Below are 20,306 nucleotides of genomic sequence, written 5' to 3'. Positions count from 1 at the left end.
ATCAGTAATCACAGTTAAAATCTGCAACCTAGCAGCTACTGGAAAGGAAGAACAGGTTGAAACACATCCAGCACCCCAATCCTAGAGAACTGTCATTATTTAATCTGTCTGGAGCTTCCTAAGAAGGCTCCACTCAAAGGTCTTCTCTTTATTTTACCTCACTCAGATTTCCTGCAGTGTGAAAGGCCTTTTTTCTCCAGAGGCATTCATCAAAAATCATCAATAGCAATTGTTTAATACTGCAGCTGCCTGAGGTAGTGGTAAGAGTGGATCAAATAACAAGCTAACCAAAAACCTTTTAAAAAGTAAAATCCCGGGAACAAAGTGTCCATGGGGGGCTTTAAACATGCATAGGAATAGCATGCATACTCAGGACTATAAATATGCTAGGAAAGACATGACAGGGCCCTTAGCTCTCACCTGAGGTTGTCCACGAAGCTCTGCATGAGCCAGAAGTAAAATCTAAGACAGCGTCATGAACTGCCTCTCCAAGTGTTGAAAGCATGCCTAGACACACACACACACACACACACACACACACACACACACACACACAGTGCCCCTCAGCAGTCCAAGAGTCTTAGTTCTATACTTTAAAAAAATATATCTCCAATTCACAGCTGATTTGTATGGTAGCAGAACAGAGAGTTCAGTGGCCACAAATGAGAACAATATACAGACTTTCCTGAATGAGCCTGATCCCATATCTCAGAGCCACCAGTGTTAAAACCCTGGATGGGTATCCTTTCATCTCATTCTCTTTCGTTATAAAAAAAAGTATCTATCTATGGTTGTTGCCTCCACTTCCTCAACTCCTATTCTCCCAGAACGTATCCAACTGGCTTCTGTTTCCTGCATCTGAAGGACAGGACACTGGTTCCACTGAGAGCCTCAAGTAACCTTCATGGTGCCAAATCTAATAGCTCCCTCTTAGTCACTCTCCTGCTCACTTTCTTAGTAGTCTTCAGTGCAAGGTGGCCCCACCTTTCTTCTTGAAATAATCTCTTCTCAGATATCCATTTCATTACATTTACCTCGTTTTCCATCTACCTAACTGGATGTTTTTTTCTGTCTCCTTCATAGACTTCTCCTCTGCTCCATTTCTAAATATTGATGTGCCCCAGGACTCACGGAAAGGCTCTCCATGCTTCTCTATCTGCACCCTCTTCCTGGCATTCAATATTGCCCACATGCCTATGCCTTCCAAATGTAGATCTACTTCCCCGTCTTCTCCTGTGGCTTACAGACCTCTCCACATGAATACCTACTAGGCAATTCAAACTTAACAATGGAAAAATAGAACTCCTCCCACCAAAACAAACAAACAAACAAAAACAACAATACTTTTCCTGCTCCAAGTCTCTTTTCCTCTCTGTCAAGAATCCAGTGTTACAAACCCCCATGTTGCACGTGCAAAAACTCAGGAATCAGATTTGGTTTCTTTTGTCCCTTACCCCCCATGTCTATCCATCAGTAAGCCCTGCCTACTCTACAGCCAAAATAATGTATATCCAAAATTCAGCCACTTTGATTCTACTGCCTACTCATGCCATGATACGCATGACTATTGTGGCAAGATTGCTTGATGCTCACAAATTTTCCCCACAAAAGAATACTACATTTCCCAGTCTCCTTTGCAGTTACTTTAAGACCATGTTACTGAGTCCTGGCTGTTGGAATATGTAACATTTAGTATATGCTACCTGTAGCTGAGCCCCTAAAATGTCCCACTCAATCTTCCTGTCACAGGTTAGAAGGAAGGGATGAGCATTACTTTGAGCCTAGACCCTGAGACAACTTCTGGAACAGTTGCCCAGAGTCACCTCCTGACCACATCCCACTGTGTGTTGAGCAAGAAATAAACTTTTTTGTGTTAAGCAACTGAGATTTGGAAGTTTTTCTGGCACTGCAGCTAGCATGTAAACTAACAGACACATAAACCACATGCAGAGATTGATCCCCTTAGAACAGCAGATACCTCTGTGAGGGCTGAATTTCAGCCTAATCTGCAATATTTTTATTTTTCACAAGGATAAGGAATACATGTAGTTCAGGTGCAGATAACAAATTTAAAAGACAACTCCTGCATTCCCCTCCTCTTGCAGCTGGAATACCCTGTCTATACACCCCCAGAGTTCCTTCATCTCCATGGCTTTGGTTCAAGGCTAGGGCAGGAAGGCAATTATGAGACACAGTCAGTAAATCAATCAACAGTTACTTACCGGCACCCAACAGTCAGGCCCTGGGCATGGTGCAAGCCAGGCACCAAGAAGTGAATGAATCATGCTGTCTGGCCTTGAGCAGCTCCACAGTCCGGCAATTTCTTCACAGAGTGACCACTCTTTACAAGAAACTACTGTGTTAACAAGCTCACATGCTGAAGATGGACTTACCCGAGATCCAAGGTCATCCACTCTCTAGATTTGTTTCTTCACCTTTGTCCAAAACTAGCAGAAGCAGCAGAACAGAAAAGATAATTGCATTATGGCTAGGATAGGGGAGTGTACTCAGATGGAGGAAGAGGAGGGATATAAAAGGAGAAGTTATCAAATGAGATAGACTTGACGACTTACTTAAGTGGGGTCTTAATGACTGAGTAGGAGTTCACGAAGAGCACCTAGAGTAAGGGAAGGTGCATGCAAGCCAGAGGGACCCATATATGCAAGGGCACAGAGGGGTGAAATGATCTTTTGCTTTCAAAACAGTGATGGCTTCAGTTTGGTAGAAACACAGGGTGTGGGAATGGGAGAGGCAGTCAGGGTCCTCTGTATGAACTTGGACTTGATCCATAGGGTTGTCACAACCCTGTGCAGACTGTGCCTTAGGGTGCCTGGTCAAACAGGCAAGTGGGACTGCAATCCAGTAAGGCTCAACTCACCAAGTCATGTACCCTGTCAGGGGTTTGGATCCACCAGGAGAAAGGGGTGCAATTTCCACAGTGCCCGAAGGTGCTGTGTGGTCTAACAGGAGCCCTGTTTATCCTGCCCCTGGCATTACAGCTTTCAAACCCTTTTTACACACAAGATCTCACTGTGTTCTCACAACTCCATGAAGAAGGGATTGTGAGCACCATTTTATAGATGAAGAAACTGAGGCTGAGATGTGAAAAGACAAAACCTACAGGAGACATTCCTAGAGAGGTCCCTTCAGGTTCCAGTGATTCCCCTTTGGCTAGAAGATCCTGGGACAACCAGCAAAGCTCTTGGCCACTGTCCTCTAGCAATCTTTTTGTCATGTGGAAAAACACAGGTTTGATGTATACAACTGACTCATGGTGTACACTACATTACATGGTCACAAATACAAATTTTAAAAGGTGAGGTGAAATACTAACTGCTTCTATCGTTCTAAGATTTTCCCCACCCCAATAGATTGTCTTTGTAGGAAACTCATCTATAAAGGACGCCAGCAGAGACCAGGTCACATCTCTGTTTTAATTTTGGATGAAATTCCATTTTGTGGCCCCTCCTCAGGCGGGGAGGTGCCTGCAATCTCACACATTTCAAATAAATTTTGCTGAAAAACCAGGGCAGGTAATATCTGATTTTTACCTAATACTAGCTTGGAGAGAAAATGGGACTTTGGGGAAAATTTCCCCAAATTTTTGGTTTACAAAAATCATTCTTGGCTTAAAAAATCAGAGCCCAACCAAGAGAAGGGAATTTCCCCTACCTTGGCCAAGTTCCCTAAAGCATCCCAGCAACAACACTGTAAGAAGAGACTGTGAGTGAATTAGGACCCTTGATGAGCTTCTGAGTAAAATGGGCTGGCTTGCTCTCTGAGATGATGGTACTGAAACCCTTGGGGCAGTTTCATAATACTCCCCTTTTTATATCTAGAAAATTTATTCAATACATAAAATTCATTGAGAATTATACTAAAAAATATACGGGCTGTCTACAAAACAAATGCTAAGGGGCTTTCTAAAAGTTGCGATCATCAAGCCAGTTAACAGGCCTGTACTCGGTGGCCATTAGAGAAAGCCTTCAGTACAGTACTGGCGCCATCTCGTGTCTAACACTGAGCCCGGCACTTAGAAAACACACAGCATAGGAATGTACTGGGAGGAGTGAGTGGCCAGGTGTTCCTGAAAATTTACAGAAGGGATGGGGAGATGCAACTGGAAAAGTAGACTAGGGCCCGCTTCTGACGGTCTTTATTGCACAGGCACTGGCAACTAAGCCACATGATCAGATCTGTGTCTTAGAGTAATTCAGCAGTAGGCACACAGGCACGGTGAGTGACAACGGATCACACACCTAAGGGCTCAATGCTTCATGAAGTCTTGTGCCAAACCACTGGATCAGCAGCTCCTACTAGAATGTATGCAGGCACTACTGGTTGATTTGTTCACGTCTATATCCCCACTGCCTAGAACAGTGCCTGGTACCTAAATGTTTTTATTTTAAAATAAAATGACATTTTTTCCAAATACGACTACATGATAACACTGTCAAAATACAGAGCCCCCACCCCATCCAGCTTCACAGCAGCCTGAGAGGAAGGCATCGCTTTCCTCATCTTACAAACAGTGGGGCTCAGTGAGGTTGCCCTGGTAAGGGCAGAGGCGCAGCCCCCCGTGTATAATTCTTTCACTGCCAGGCTGCACGGACCCCCGGCCTGTTGCAGGTAAACGAGCTGGACTTCGGAATCCAGACCAGGCTTCCCCAGCGTCCGCTGTGTCACGCACTGACCCTCTCTGGACCTTAAGTTGCAGCATCTACCCAGGAGGCGCCAGGACCGTTCCCCAAAAGCAAAGTCTTTAAAGTGACATTCCCCAGAACCCCCACCCGCTCCCAGGTGAACTGGACCCGAGGGACTTCAGCGGAAGACACCACATCCGATCCTACCCGAATATACGAAAAGTGGACCCGAGCGGCAGGCCTAAGGCTCCCCACACCTGTCTTCGGCCGCCCTCCCACGCTCTCATTTTATAAATGCTGACGCTGAGGCCACCGGTGAAAAAGATTCTCGTCGGTGGTTACAACTCGGGCCGGGGGAATCCAGGAACCCTAGTTTTCCGTTGGGAGGGAAACGGCGGAATCCAAAAGCGACAGTATGAAAGGATTTCCAGACATGACAGACCTCAACAACTCCCACCGCTTCAAACCGGCGGACCCGCTCGGCCTCCGGCTTCTCACCCGCTCGGCTCCGCTCGGCTCCGCTCGGCTCTACCCGGCCCCGCTCGGCTCCACTCATTTCCGCTTGGCTCCACCCGACCCTCGCCTCGTCTCTGTTCGGCTCCACTCGGCTACTTTCGGCTGCGCCCCACTCCCTCGGCTAGTCCACTCGGCCGCATCCGCTCCGCTTGGCCCCGACCCTCGCTCGGCTCCGATCGGCCCACGCGCTCGCCCTCTTTCGCAGGTGGAACAACGCGGGATCTCCTGTTCGACCCGCCGGGCTCGGGTGGAGTCGTTTGCTCTATCTGGCTTAGCCCCCATTTCGGCCCACAGCGGATTGCATCGGGTACAGGTCGGCTTCATCGGGCCTGCTTCACTCCCCTTCTTCGGTCACCGACGAGGTCCACTCGTGCACCTGTCTCCCCCTCACCTACCCGACAGCTCTGGGGCAGCTCGGTTCGAAATGACCCAGAAGGGGTCTTGCAAAGTCTTCCATCATCGTAGGCACCGCGCGGGCTGAGGAACGAACTGAGCTCCGGGATATTTTGACTTGGCGACGCTTCTGGGGACCCCCACATCACAACTAGATGCCCTGGGGCATCTCTCACATCTAAGACTCAGTCTCCCATCTGCAAAATGCAGTTGTTGCTAATTCTGCTCTCTCGGGCCCGGCGGGGGGATTAGGGGCCAGTGAGCACGTGTTGAGCGCCCTCTGTGTGTAAGGCGGAGTGTAGTGAGCCGACAGCGAGGTCAGGGCCCCGTGTATGGAGGCGCACACAGAGGATTAAACAAGCATGTTTGCAGAAACCCCTGGCCCTCTGCTTTTTCCGCTGGCTGTGTGGGGTTGAGCACGTGGTCTAGCCTCTCCAGCCGTTTCCCCTCCCTAAGATGGGCAGAGCTCCTTGGCAAGCAAGAATTGTCCATGTGTGCCTTGCCCTCCAGCCCCAGACATCTCACAGAGGCAGCACAGGTGTCTGTCTCCTGCCCCAGCCTTCAGAAGGTTGGGTCACAGGAAGGATGGCCTTTTATAATGACCCTCTGCATGACTACAATTCATCTCACAAACTTCTGAGGGCCTGGAACTCAATGTTGGGGAGACAGGGCAACAGTTGGGTACTTAAGTTGCAAGCTGCAGAAACTGACTTGGCCACTTTAAATAAAAACAATTTGTTGGAAGGATACTGGGGAGGTGGTGGAATAAGGGAAGCCTGAAGACAAAGTTCAATAAAGCAGGAGTTGGGCTTTGCCAGGTAGTCTTGGTGCCAAAGACCTCTGAACAGTCACCCCTGGACACTGCTGCTATGTGAATGCATGTTAACCCTTTCTGCCATCCTGGTTAAGTCTCCAGAGAAAGGGTCAGATTGGCTAGATGTAGGTGTCAGGAACTTCTTCGCGTTGAACTATATCTTGAAGAATGAGTAGAAATTTGCTAAAGGGAGAAGGAAAGGACATTCCAGGTAGAAGGACCAGCATGTACAGGGCATGTACATCACTGGAAAGAAATCTCGGGGCCATCTTGGACTTGTGCTTGCCACAGTGTGCCAGATGCTTTCCTGGTCATGTCATTCAGTGCTCAAGAGAACCCTATAAAATGGATATGAATAATTTTTTGCAAAAAAATTATTGTATTGTCTTTATTAAAATGATAAGTGCTTTTATAAACCCTTTAAGCTATATAGCAAAATGTTGCCAAAATGGAGAGAGGAGGGCAATCACTACAAACCCTACTGCCCCAAACCCCAGCATTAATATTAGGCAACATCATTCTAGATGTTTTTCTAGGCATATATTTGGAAGGAGGGGTGGGAGTGGAAGAAAGGAAGGGAGATGTAAGAGAGGGAGGATGGGTAGCAGGAAGGAAAGAAGAGAGGCAGGGTGCAAGGAAGGAAGGAAAGGAATTTTATTAAAATGAGATTATACTGTATATGCCAATTTAAAAAATAAGGTATATGAAGCGTATTTCCATATGAATTTAACAAAAGGAAATTTGAGCGAAATAAAAGCAGTTGTTTACATATTTGATTTGTTACCAAAATGAATATTTTTTACAAGATCCCCCGAGGTTTGTGGAGAACATTAAGAGATTAGGGGCCATCTTCCCACTAAATTATATGTTTAAATCCTAGCATTTATTTTTCCCTGTTATGAAGAACGAGAAAATTAAGTCCTTCACACTTTCTATCATGCTCACACCTAACACACTGCTGCTGGGCTATTGATTTTATTTATTTATTTATTTATTTATTTATTTATTTATTTATTTATTGGAGACAGAGTCTCGCTCTGTCTCCCAAACTGGAATGCAGTGGCACGATCTCAGTTCACTGCAACCTTCGCCTCCCAGGTTCAAGTGATTATCCTGCCTCAGCCTTCCGAGTAGCTGGGATTACAGGAGCCCACCACAATGCCCAGCTAATTTTTGTATATTTTTTCAGTAAAGACGGGATTTCACCATGTTGGTCAGGCTGGTCTTGAACTCCTGACCTCAAGTGATCCTCCTGCCTCACCCTTCCAAAGTGCTGGGATTACAGGCATGAGCCACTGCTGCGCCCAGCAGCACTGTTGATTTTATAATGCCAAGGTCTGTAATATTCACAGACCTTGTAATATTCTGCCACCTCCCTGCCCTTGAATATTTAATCCTAGTTCTGGGTTGATTTGTTAGCATTTCTCACCTCTAGTCATACCTTGACTTTTCCCTTTCTTAGTTTCTTTCTTTTTTTTTTTTTTTGAGACAGATTCTCACCCAGGCTGGAGTGGAGTGCCAGTGGCATGATCTCAGCTCACTGCAACCTCTGCTTCCTGGATTCAAGTGATTCTCGTGCCGCAGCCGCCTGAGTAACTGGGATTACAGGCATGCACCACCACACCTGGTTAATTTTTTTGTTTTGTTTTGTTTTTGTAGAGATGGGGTTTCACCATGTTGGCCAGGCTGGTCTTGAACTCCTGTCCTCAAGTGATCTGCCCTCCTTGGCCTTCCAGAGTGCTGGAATTATAGGCAAGAGCCACTGCATCCCTTTCTGACTGTCTTATTTAGATTTATCTCTTGATTGCCATAGACCCACTTTATGGATAGGAACATTAAAGCTTGTTCAAAGTCACATTGCCCATGGCAAATCAGTGCAGAGCCAAGATTCTGGCAAATATTTGCCTGATTCCAGAGGGAGAGCTCAGGAGACCCATGGCATCTGTGAGATTTTGGACTTGGGTGTTGGCATCTAGGGAAGGAGGGAGTCACTCTCTCTTCTTGAACTTTCTGGGGCTGCCAGAGGAGGCTGGACAGGACTCAGGGCTAACTCTGCCTCAAGGGGTCAGATTAAGGGTTGGACAGGTTTCCTGTAGTGCCTGTAACCCAGCCCTAGAGCTTTAAGGAAGGAATTAGTTATTTAGGTGACTGGTTCTCTTGGCCTAGATTTTTCTGGACACTGAGGACTGAGAACAGAAGGTAGGACAATGAGGAGGCCCGATGCATCTGATTTTCTTCCACTAGAAACAAAAATCCCCCAACCCAGAGGCCTAAACATTTACAGATTTTTCTGTCACTTAAAAAAAAAAAAAAAAAGCCCAGAGGCAGGCTGTGGGGATGCTATGGCAGCTCAACCATGCCATGGTTCCCAGGTTCCTTCTGGTTTTCCATTCGGCCATCCTCCTCAAGATGGCTGCCAGAGGAAGGGGAAACTCAAGGAATTGAAACCCCGGGGGCTTCCACCCACATCTCTTTCAACAGAACAAAGTCATGGCTGCCCCTAGCTGCAAAGGATGCTGGGAGATGTAGTTTCTAAAGTCAGTTACAAGACAGAAGTTTATCCCCAGGATAATTGAGATTTTTCACTACTTTTTAGTCTAAGATAATGAAAACAACTACACTTAGTAATTTACAGATACTCATTTGAAGTGCCATCTAGGGACCAGGCACAGAGCCAACTGACTTGTGTAAACTGGCGAATGAAGGGCTTGTCCTCTCCTCACCTGACTTACATAGGGAATAGTCACTGTGTGCAAAGTGCCTAATATCTATTACTTCATTTAATGTTCATAACAGTACTAGGAAGTAATTACTATTAACCCCATCCTACACACAAGTAAACAGAAGCTCTGAGAGGCTAATAAATGTACTCAAGGCTCCATAATTATATAACAGAGCCAGAATTCAAATCCATGTTGGTCTAGTCCAGAGCTTCAGCCATTAACTATTCCATACTAGTGGGTTCTGTCCCTGGCTGTGTCTTAGAACCTCCCTGAAAGCTTTTTATATGTTCCACAGAGATTCTGATTTAAGTGGTTGGAGGTAGGATTCAAGCATCAGTGTGTTTGTAATTATCTTATTTAATCCACACAACAACTGGAGATGGAGGTATGTATCTTTCTATTTAAAATCAGAGAAACTAAGACCCAGAGATGTGGACTCACTTGCCTAAAGTCACACAGCAATTCCATCGTGAAACTGGGATATATGTTCAGGTCTATCTTCTCCAAAGAGCCATCCTTAGCTCCACAAAAAAGCAGCCTCTGAAAAGCTGGGGGATATACTGGCCAACTCCTCTGCTCCAGCCCCAGAAGCCTCCCAGGGAATGTGTGTGCATGAAGGGCAGAGTGCCAGGTGGCAACTGAGTGATAAACAGGCCAGGACATGCCAGGATGTGTGCCGGAAGCCCAGCCCGCTGAAGGCAGAGGTGTGGCTGGGCTGGGGTGGGGGCCGGACGTGGGGATGCACTTTTTCCCCAGCACAACAAGCTGTGGGCTTCCTCCCTCCCAGCTGAGCCCTGCCTGATATGGCAGGCCCAGAATGGGTTGCTAGCTAGAGACTGGAGGGCTGGCAGGAGGGCAGGGGCCCAGGGCCAGTCCCCAGAGGAAGTCACATGGCTGGGGGCACAGGCATGACCCAGGAATGGTGAGGGGAGGGAGATATTTCAGGCCCGAGAGGAAGGGCCCAGCCCATGAGATGAATCACCCAGGCCAGAGATTATCCTGAGGAAGACCTTGGGGGTGGAATGGTGATAAGTGCTCTCCTCCCGAGGTGACCAGGAGCCCACGGGCAGCTAGCCAGTGGCCGGTGAGGCAAAGTGTGGCTGGGAGCACACAGATGAGTCTGAGAGTGCCCACCAGCTCCAGGTGCTTTCCAGAAGGGACTTCTCAGTGACCCTACAACACGATGGGAAGCCCTGGAGACCAGTCTCTTGCACAAGGTCACAGGGCCAGAGATGGGACTTGGAGTGGGAGTGTGCCTTTCTGTTTCTGAAGCTTGTCTCCCCAAAGCAGGAAGCTAAGACTGCCACTGCCCTCTTGCTCCAGGGGCTTCCTGGGTGGACATGAAACTTCACAGATAAAACACCACGCTTTAGACTCCAAATGGCAAACCAAGTGTCAGAGCTTATGCTTGCTCCTGGATGAGGCACTAGACTTGTCCCAGCTTCTTACTGCAGGAATGGGAAGTAGGGAGTCCAGAGGCTTACCCAGAACAAGGGGCTTACCCAGGACTCCAGAGCAGGCTGGACAGAGGCCAGTGGACCTGAGTCCTGCCTCCCAGCCCACAGGTGATGATCTTCTGGATCTCTAAGCATGACCATCAGCATCACCTGGGAACTTGTTAGAAATGCACATTTTAGGGTGCATTAAATTCAGCCCCAGATGGACTGAATGTGCACCTGGGCAGTGGGCATCCCTCTGAGTGTTAACAAGCCCTCCTGCAGGGGATTCTGGTGCCAGCAAAACCCAAAGTCCAAACACACACACACACATTCACAGGCTGGTATGTGGTATAAAATGACCCCACAATGGTCTTTACCTCAAATTCAATTAAAACAATACCATCCACCTGATGATCCATCCATGGGCTCACAAACCATGAGAGTGCAGAGGTCCTTCAAAATCAACAGGGATTTGTTTCTCAAGCTTGAGCGATATGTGGGTTCCTTGAAAGGGGAAGCTGCTTGTACACTAACCCCCGCCAGCCAGTAAACACACACAATGGTGGTTTAATTTTTATTACACCATTGCTTAGATATGTACTATCATAAAACTAAGTGTAGGCTCTTATGCTATTAAAATCTGCAAGTTCCAGGTGAAATATAAACTAACACAAACACGACAAAACCTTACTTTTAAATGAATGATAATTGACGTATGCCAGAGAATGTTACTTTGCTGAAGCTGAGTGGCAGCTTGTAGGCTGACCATGGTGTCAACTGCCACCATGTGGGGCCCATTAAATTTGGCACCATGTATCACCCTCTGTCATGAGATGAATCAAACCTCCTAACCCCTTTCCTCTAGCCCACCTCCTCCTAACCCTTTCTTCACACAGGGCAGGGGCTTCAATGCATTACTGCGTTCTTCTCCTGGGCTCCAAATCACAAAAGTGGCTTTCCTGGGAACATTATGAACATAAGCAAAAATGCAAACTTAAACAGGAAAGTTAATTAGAGGACAGTTCTCAGTTATGAGGTCATCCTAATAGTTTGAAATATGAGGATATTAGATTCATGTTAAAATGGGGAAAAAAAAGACCATTTTGAAATTCTCACTCTTGGAGCCCTGAGTATGCCTCTCTGGAAACCTGGAAGTCCATAGACCCCTTTTGAAGAGACAGAGACTTAGAGCTGGCATGCCTTACTCCATTTCTGAGCTGGAGAAATCAAGGCCCACAGAACAGTGGGGACCCACTGTTCCCTTCTCTGATCCCTCTAACCTCTAACAGCTGATTTCTCACTGGCATAAGGAAGAAGTGTCCCAGTCACCATTGTACCCAAATGCAAGGGGCTCCCCTGGGATGAGTGAGCTGCTCTCCCTGAAAGAGGTTTGAGCACAGTTGGCCACAACTCAGTAGAGATGGGATAGACTTCCCTCTGCCTCTGCCAGGAAGTCCAACTTGGGAGGTCCTGAGGGGGACCTGGGCATCTGTTTCATACCCAACTAATTTGGATGCACATAGAAGTTTGAGAAACAGCGGCCCTGATGCTCTTTAAGATTCCTTCTGATCCTAGAGGGCTGGATTCCAATACACATCATTATTGCTGTAATCATCATCATCAAATAACTGTCATGTGTTGAGTGCATGCTGTGTGCCAGGTGCTCTGCTAAATGTGTTATATATATGATTGCTGGAACCTATAAGATGGCATTATTATTATTATCATCTCCACACAGATAAGGAAATAGGCTAAGGGAGGTTTATAATTTCCCTAAGGTCACACAGCAAGAGGCTGAGCCGAGACTCAAAGCTGGGCATGTTACCCCAGTGCCCTAGCAGTATTTCATATCCAACTCTGCCCCTAGCTGGCCATGTGCCTTTGGAGCCTCTCGGGCCTGTAGTGGGGCTCAGTCTCCCCATCTGTGGGATGGATTGTCTCTTTGCAGCCTCTTCCACAATCTTGGCTCCCAGATTCACAAACGGGTTGATGGTTCAGCAGGGGAGTCAATAGGACTTTGGCAGCAGGAGGGAGATGTCAATTTTCCAGCCCCGAGGCCCATGTTCCAGCTCCTCCCAGTCAGGATGCTCTGGCCCTAACCATTCTGCCCCCACCTCCCGCCCCCTTGATAAACGCTGAATCACTGGCCTGGGTGAGGCCCACCTCATGGATAGCAGTGGGCATTAGGAATGCTGGGGTGGAGATGAAATCTATGTAGGTGAAATCAGTGTAGAGGAGCCTATTCTTGGCAGGAGTGAGGAGATGTGGAAGAAGACAAAAAGGGAATGGCGATGTGTTAACATAAGTGCCAGACACTCAGCTAGACTCTCAGCTAGATGCTAGGTAAGCAACTTAACACCTCAACATCTCAATTTTCTCTTCTGGAAAATGAAGTTGTTATGAGGAGTGCATGAGAATCATCCAATTATTCATGTGTCTAACAATTATTCAACAAGGGCCGCCCATGTGCCAGGCATCATTCTAGGAAATGCAGCTATTGAGTAACAAATATTCATGCTTGCGGGGCTCACAGTGCAATGAGGAAGACAGACAAACATAAGTCAACAAATAAACAATGTAAAGTTGGGGGGTGCTGATACATTCTAGGCATATAAATAAAGCCTGAGTAAGAGGTGGTCTAGAGAGTGCCATGAAAGGGCAGGGTACTCAGGGGTCACCCCTGTGGGGCAGCAATGTGGGAGGTGATATTCTGCTTGAATGAAGTAATGGGTAAACCATACAGCCATCTGAGAAAAGTGCTGCCAGCAGCAAAGAAATATAAGGCATCCATCAGATAGCCTGGCACATACTAGGCCCACAGTAAATCGTGCATGCTCTCACAGTGCAAAGACAGAGGCTGTTTCCTTATTTGAGCAGATGGATGGTCTCTGTGTTCCTGCTGCTCCCCAGCTGTAGGAATGTAGTCTTCAGGCCCCAGCTTTTTGCCATGCCTGCTCTAATCCTGGGAGAGAGGACCTGGGGACCAACAGCTCCAAGGCAGAAGGAGGAAGAAGAGATTCCATCAGAGGCAGCACAACCTCCTACCAGCCTGGCGCACAGCGGGGGGCTCCCCAAGCAGACACCATGGTGCCAGTCACAGGGGTCAAATGCTGGATAGCCACAAAATAATAAAGGCTGATCTCACTGGTGAAAACCCACATGGAACTGGATCATAGCCCACCCACAATGTGGGTGCCTTTCCATCTACAGGTTGAAGGCTACAGGCCTTTACAATTGACACCCTAATGGCTTCTGCCACCTGCTTCCCACCTCTCCTTCTTTCCAACTCCTCCACTCTCCCCGGGCTGATTACCTGGGCTCCGGTGACCATCAGTGGGTGCGCAGCTCTGGGTCCCCTCTGGAGGTGCCCATGTCAGGGGATGGGGGGCAGACAAACACACAGGTGAGGCTGAGCTGGCATAGTGGCTGCTTGGACAGGGGCCAGCACAGGGGCTGTGAAGGTCCTCCTGTTGGAGGAGTTGGCCAGGGATGGCTTCTGGAGGAGGCAAAATGCAGCTTCAAGGGTGTTTTTCATTGTTCAGTTCTCAGCTCTTCAGAGAGCCTTCGCTGGTCACACTACCTGAGGTTCTCCACTGAGCTGCAGTGTGTCACAGCTCTGAATTTCATTTTCTTCTGAGCACTATCCCACATGAGAGTATTTCTTTCCTTCATCTATTCATTCAACAGAAATGATGCTCCTAGTACAGGGCTCCCAGCAGCTCCAAACACTGTAGCACCAAATGTTTTGGCTCTGGTTTGTGCTGCTGAAGTTTTCTTCTAAGCACAAATGAAGAAAATGGAGGGACCAAACGCAGGTGGAAAGTCATTGGACACCCGCCATTCGAGACCGCCTTAAACACAAACACCCTTTCTTGATCCGTGGCAGCACCAATTTTATTTACAAGCATGTACACGGCACTGGCTATGTTCCCGGCAATGTGCTAAGCACTTTACGTCTAGTATCTCAAACCTCAAAACTACCCAAGGAGGTAGAAACCATTACTGCTCTCAGTTTACAGATAAACTGAGGCAAGGAGGGATTTAAGTAACTTTTCCAAGGTCACAGAGATAATAAACGGTGGAGCCAGGATGTGAACCCCTCTAGGGCCCTCATTGACAGCAGTGTCTGGTATACAGCAGGACTCCATACCTCAGTGATTGCTGCGGGTAAGAGCTAAGCTGATCTCCTTCTGTATCCAGCAGGGGGCGACAAAGCACCTGGCTGACTGTGCACCTGCCCCAGGTATGTATAGTTTATTTGGCTTAAAGACGAACAGTACCTGCTGAAGAGGTATCCTTCTCACTTCCTAATCCAGGCAGAGGGAGCTAAATGGGGAGAAAAATTCTGGGCTAGCACGACTCTGCCAAAGAAGAACTTTATGCAATGGGTCCCATTGAAACAGTCATGAAACCATTATTCACACTAGGTTCCAGGTTTTGGAATGAATCCTTGGAGAAGCTCCCAGTCAGGTGAAGGATTAAATGACCTGAACATTATCAGGCTCACAGAAATCTGTACAAGTGAAAAATAAGCTGTTCTGGATCACGAAGCTAGTAAGTAGCAGATTTGGGATTCAAACTCAGACTTATTTGACCCAAAAGTCTAAATTCTTTTTACCAAACTATAGTCCTCACGTTGATGAAAGCCCTGTCCTGGGTGTTGGAGACAGAGATGAAGGATACAGCATCTTTCCCACAAGGAGATTATGTTCTGATGAAGGAGGGAGGGGAGTGAGCCCATACAACATTTGGGGTGGGAAGGGCTCTGCCAAGATCAACACAAGAAGGGTGGGAGCACAGAGGAAGAGATGCATTAAAAGGTGGTCCCTTCAAAGATCATGTCTATTGTGTTCACTGCTGTGCCCTAGCAGTGAACCCAGCCCAGGGACTGGCACAGTTTAATCCTCAACGAATGTTTGATGACTGACTGAATGAGGAAGAGACCAAGTGCCTAGGATAGGAGTAATGTAGATCAAGGAAGGCTTTTCAGATGAGTTGACATTTGGGTGGGATTTGGAGGATAAGTTAGGAGTTTACCAGGTAGAAAAGACAGCTAAAGGCATTCTAGACATATGCAAAGGAATGACAGGCTGCAGTAGTAGTCTCTCAACTTTTTTAAAAATCACAACCCACAAAGTATACACATACACATCCAATACACACACACACACACACACACACACACACACACACACAGTTGAAACCTTATGCATAATGTCCTCTGTTATTTTCTGATCTACTTCTTTTCATAAATGCTAGTGGCAACCCACCAATTTGTTATGATATGGGGACAAGTGTTTGGGGAAAGTGGAGGCTGTAAAGGTAATTTTGAGCTAGACCATAAAGATCTCTGGATGCTAGGCTGATAAGAGGGAACCCTTTTTAGTTCTGCCTCTCCTTCCTTCCCTGTGAAGCCAGACACTACAAATTCCTTTTCCTTCTCTCACTCTCTGATGAACTCCCTGCCTCTCAGGCTTGTCTTTGTTACCTTTTGTCACTCCATTTCCCCAGCTGGTTCTTTAAATCATGCTGAATTCCTGGGCCTCTGCACTGGGACTTCCCCACTCATCCTTCTTAGTCTCCCAGGGCGTCCTCTCCTTGCCTTGATTTGAATGTCTGCCCACTTCTAGCTGGGGATATCCAACCTAGAAGTAACAGCCCAAAGCCTCTCCCCAAGCACCAGTCACCCTTCAGTGACCTACAGACACTTCAGACTCAGTATGTCCAAAACCAAGTTTCTGTCCCTGAGACCTCCTGCTCTCTGGGTCACCATTCTGTATTTTTCTCACCAGCCACACTCTCACAGGACAGGACACTGTCCTGGAGGCCTTCCCCATCTTGTCTATCCTGCCTTCAAACTCGCTCTCAAATCCATCCCCTTCTCTCCCCGCCGTCTGCCACCGTTTTGTCCAGGGTAAGCCTTCTCTCCCACAGGTAATATTGAGACCTCCTGACTTGCCCTCCTCTCTTGCCTCTTCCTTTGGCTCCCACGACAGCCACCATGAACCTTGTGGAACATAAACCTGATCATGTAACACCCCTGCCCCTCTTAATATGCCCTGTGTCCCTAAACTCCCTATGGGGCCTCTTCCCTGCATATCTCCTTCCACCCTTATTCCCTCTAACACCCCAATATCCAGGCACCTTGAACCTCTGTGGCCCTGTTTCCTCTGGTTTCAAAAACTCTACTTGCTTAATACCAGTTCATTCTTTTAGGATCCCACTTTAGGAACACTTCCTCCAGGAAGCCTTCCCTGATCCCCTGAGACTGGATGAGGAGCTCCTCTGTGTTCCAACAGCCCTCTGCGCACCACACATCTTGGTGCCTAACACCTTGTTTCCTGCTGGAGTGTCCCAAGTCTTTCGCCCTCCTCCATTAGATACGCAGCCGAATGGGGCTGGGGGGTAGATTAAGAGCAGATGCTGAAATCAGTATTCTCTAGGTTTGAAGCCCAGCTCGGCCATGGACTGGCTGTGGGAATTTTGTACTTTATTCAATCCCTCCCTGATTCACTTTCCTCATACTATCAAATAATGATGGCTGTGATAATGATATCAACAAGTGGAGCACCTGCCTCTTGGCATTTTCAGGTGATTCAGTGAGTTGATACGCTGAGGCTGTAAATGACAGTGCCTGGCATGTAATAGTGCTACCTATATGTCTGATCATGAAATCGGTCCTCAGATGGGTTGCTCCAGGAGGGGCAGAGACTGGGTTTATTTGATCTACTGATCTGTCTTGGCCATATTCTTCCCTCCTGTATTCCTCCTCTTCTTCCTCCTCCTCCCTCACCTTCCAATACACCCAGCACCTGTACTGAGCTGTTGGTATGTGCCTAGCACCTGGCCGGACATTGGGTCACAAGTACATCCCAGCAGTCACGACATGAGTAAAACTTTGGTCTAGGAATGATGGTGGATGCAGAAAATAAAGGTCATATTTGAGACATTCTTTGGAGGTAGACTGCTCAGGGCTTGTGCTGACTGCATCTGTGGGTGGAAGAGGAGGAAGAGGAGGAGGAAGAATGCCAGAAGGAAGAACATGGCCAGGACAGACCTTGTGATTTACTTTACCAAACCCTTAGCTTCTCCAACCATCTCCAGATCATTACAAGGCACCTCCATTCACCCAAATGCTCCAGCCAACATCGGGGTCACCTATCATTCCTCTTTCTCTTTCTGTACCCCTCCACCCTCTCCCCTGAATCCTTTTAAGTCCTGTCTGTGCAAGACACAGGCCCCGCCCCGTATCCTGGGTCCTTTTCTCCTCTCTGCACCCCACTTCCACCCTTATTGTCCTAGTTACAACTGCTGTGTAATAAGCACCGCCTCCAAACTTAGTGGTGTAAAACAATCATATTCACAAGCTATAGGGCTCAGGAAGTTGGGCAGGGTACACTGGGTGTACTACACAGCCACCGTCCACCATGCCTTAGCTTGGCAGACACAAAGCCAGCATGACACGATGGTGGGGGTACCTTCACCCACATTTCTGGCACCTGAGCAAGGTGACTCCAGTGCTGAACTCACCTGGGACTATGGGCTGGAGCAAGCACAGGTGTCCTCTGCCTATGCCTGGGCTTCCTCACAGCCTGGTGGCCTCTAGGCCTCTACCATGGTGGCTCAGGGCCCCAGCACTGGTGCTCCAGCCAACAAAACAAAGACTGCATTGTCTTTTATCATGAAGACTTGTAATTTTGAGCATCACTTCTACTACATCTTATCGGTGGAAGCCGTCACAAGCCCACCCAGATTCACGCAGGGAGAGCACAGAGAACCCACTTCTTCATGGGAGGAGTGTCAAATAATTTTGTGGTCATGTTCTAAGAGCACCACCCTAACCCAAAACCACCAATGTCTCACCTGGATCCCCACTGTCATCTCCTCTCTGATCTGCCTGACGGTGCACTTTACTCACCTGTTCCCATTCCCGCAGTGTGTTCCCACAGGACAGCTACAGGGAGCTTTTGAACACACAAATCAGATCAGTCACCCTCTTCATCCTTCCAATGTCCCCAACTGAACACACCACTGAAATCCAAGCTCCTTGACGTGCCCACACAGCCTTGTGGATCTGCGTAGCCCATCTCCCTTCAAGCTCAGGCCTTCTCTCTCTCTCTATCATAGCCCACCATCTCCTCTCTGGGGCTTATGCCCACCCCTGAGCTTTTGCACCTGCTGGTACCCTTCTTGCAGTGCTGGACCCCTGATGCTGTGTCCTTCAGGCCTCAGCTCAAATGCCACCTCCTCAGATCTAAAATTAACCCTCCAACACCCAGTATTCCTTCTCCCATCACCCTGCTTAATGGTCTACTATCTGTAACTCCTGTTCTTGTTCACTTATGATCTGCCTCCTTCCTGGCCCCAAGAGGAAAGACTCTAGCCTTTCTTTTTCCTTATGTCCACGGTGCCCACCATCGTGGTTGGCACAGAATATGGAATGTGAGTGAATGCCTGAATGGTGGCGCGCGCGTGTGTGTGTATGTGTAATTTAGAAAGGCAATCTTGAAGGATAGGCAAGCCTGGGTGCAGGAGATTACTACAGTTGGGCATACTTTGTTTCCCATATGGTTCTGCTACTCACTAGCTGTTGACTCTGGGCAAACACCTTCACCCTCTTGAGCCTCGGTGTCTTCAGCTGAAACCTGAGTTCAGATTTGCCAGACCCGGGCATAGGGACAGCAGGTCCAGCAGGAACACCAAGCCAGGATCACAGCCGCTCCCAGGGAGCTCAGTGCCTGGAGCCCGAGAGGAACACTCTCAGGAGGCGCAGGCACAGCCGCTCCTAGAGACTGGACATCCCCCAGGTGGCAGGCGGGACCGGTCCGTGCAAACAGGGAACAGGTACCCGGGGGAAGGACATTCGCTGGCAAAAACATAAACTGCCGCTCGGAGTCTTGGCACCACCCAATTTCCAGTGACACTTAGACTCCCCCTGCTCACTGAATGGGGTGTACACCAAAGTAGGGGGTCAGCCCCCTGGGATAGGCCAGGGCACTTAAAGCTTTCTGTTCCCGGGAGCGAGGCCAAGGTGCACCACCCGCCGCGTCCGCCTGGTGTCGCCGCGAGCGTGCTCTGAGCGGCCAGCTGCGCCCCTCACACTCCCGCGGCTCAGGCGCCCCATGGCTGTTCCGCGCGGGGTGCCTGGGCCTCAGCCCGACTCCGTCTGTCGGCTAACAGCAGGATCCCAGAGAGGGCTGCCCAAGTATCTTCTGCCACCCCCTGCCACACCCTCGAATAGGTGGGGGTAGGGAAGAAATACGCTGAGCCAGTCCGCCAGTCGCTCCGCGAAAGGGGGCGCCCTCCCCTGAAGCTGGGGTTGGGGAACTGGGGTGTGCTCTGTCAGCCCCATTTCCCTGTTCCGGGCTTGAGCGAGCGGGGCAGCAGACCAAGGCACTAGGGCTCTCGGCCGAGTCTGGTCCACTCCACCCGAGGGCAGCCTCTCAACGCCCACTCGCCCTGCAACCTGCAAGTTAGTGACGGGTGAGGGACGAGCGGGCTCCTCCTGCCTCCAAACAGGCTGTGCTCGCTAGCCTCCCACCTGCACCCCAGAGCAGGGAGGGGGCCCCCGGGAGCGCGCATGGAAAGGCACAAGCGCGCGCCTGGTGCAGGCGGCCCTGTCCCGCGGGCGCAGGGGCGCCGGGCGGGCGCTCCGGGGAGGCGGGCGGGGGAGGGGGCGGGGGAGGGGGTGGGGGAGGGACGGGGGAAAGGAGGGAGGGGCGGGGGCGGGAGGCAGCAGCGCCCCCGCACTACCCGCGTCTCGCACACTTTGCACCGG

General features: G+C 48.9%; 1 protein-coding gene across 1 annotated transcript in view; it reads right to left on the bottom strand.

The window, feature by feature from the left end:
• Positions 1 to 5,939, bottom strand: part of LOC105477748 (FYVE, RhoGEF and PH domain-containing protein 5-like) — a 151,058-nt gene extending 145,119 nt beyond the window's left edge. Inside the window, 1 exon segment of the mRNA XM_071092247.1 lies at positions 2,394 to 5,939. The gene's annotated coding sequence lies outside the window, so the exon portion shown is untranslated.
• Between the last annotated feature and the right edge of the window lie 14,367 nt (positions 5,940 to 20,306).

Source organism: Macaca nemestrina, chromosome 2 (genome assembly GCF_043159975.1).
Source record: "Macaca nemestrina isolate mMacNem1 chromosome 2, mMacNem.hap1, whole genome shotgun sequence".
NCBI classification, from domain to species: Eukaryota; Metazoa; Chordata; class Mammalia; order Primates; family Cercopithecidae; genus Macaca; species Macaca nemestrina.
This window is presented reverse-complemented; position numbering and strand designations above follow the sequence as displayed.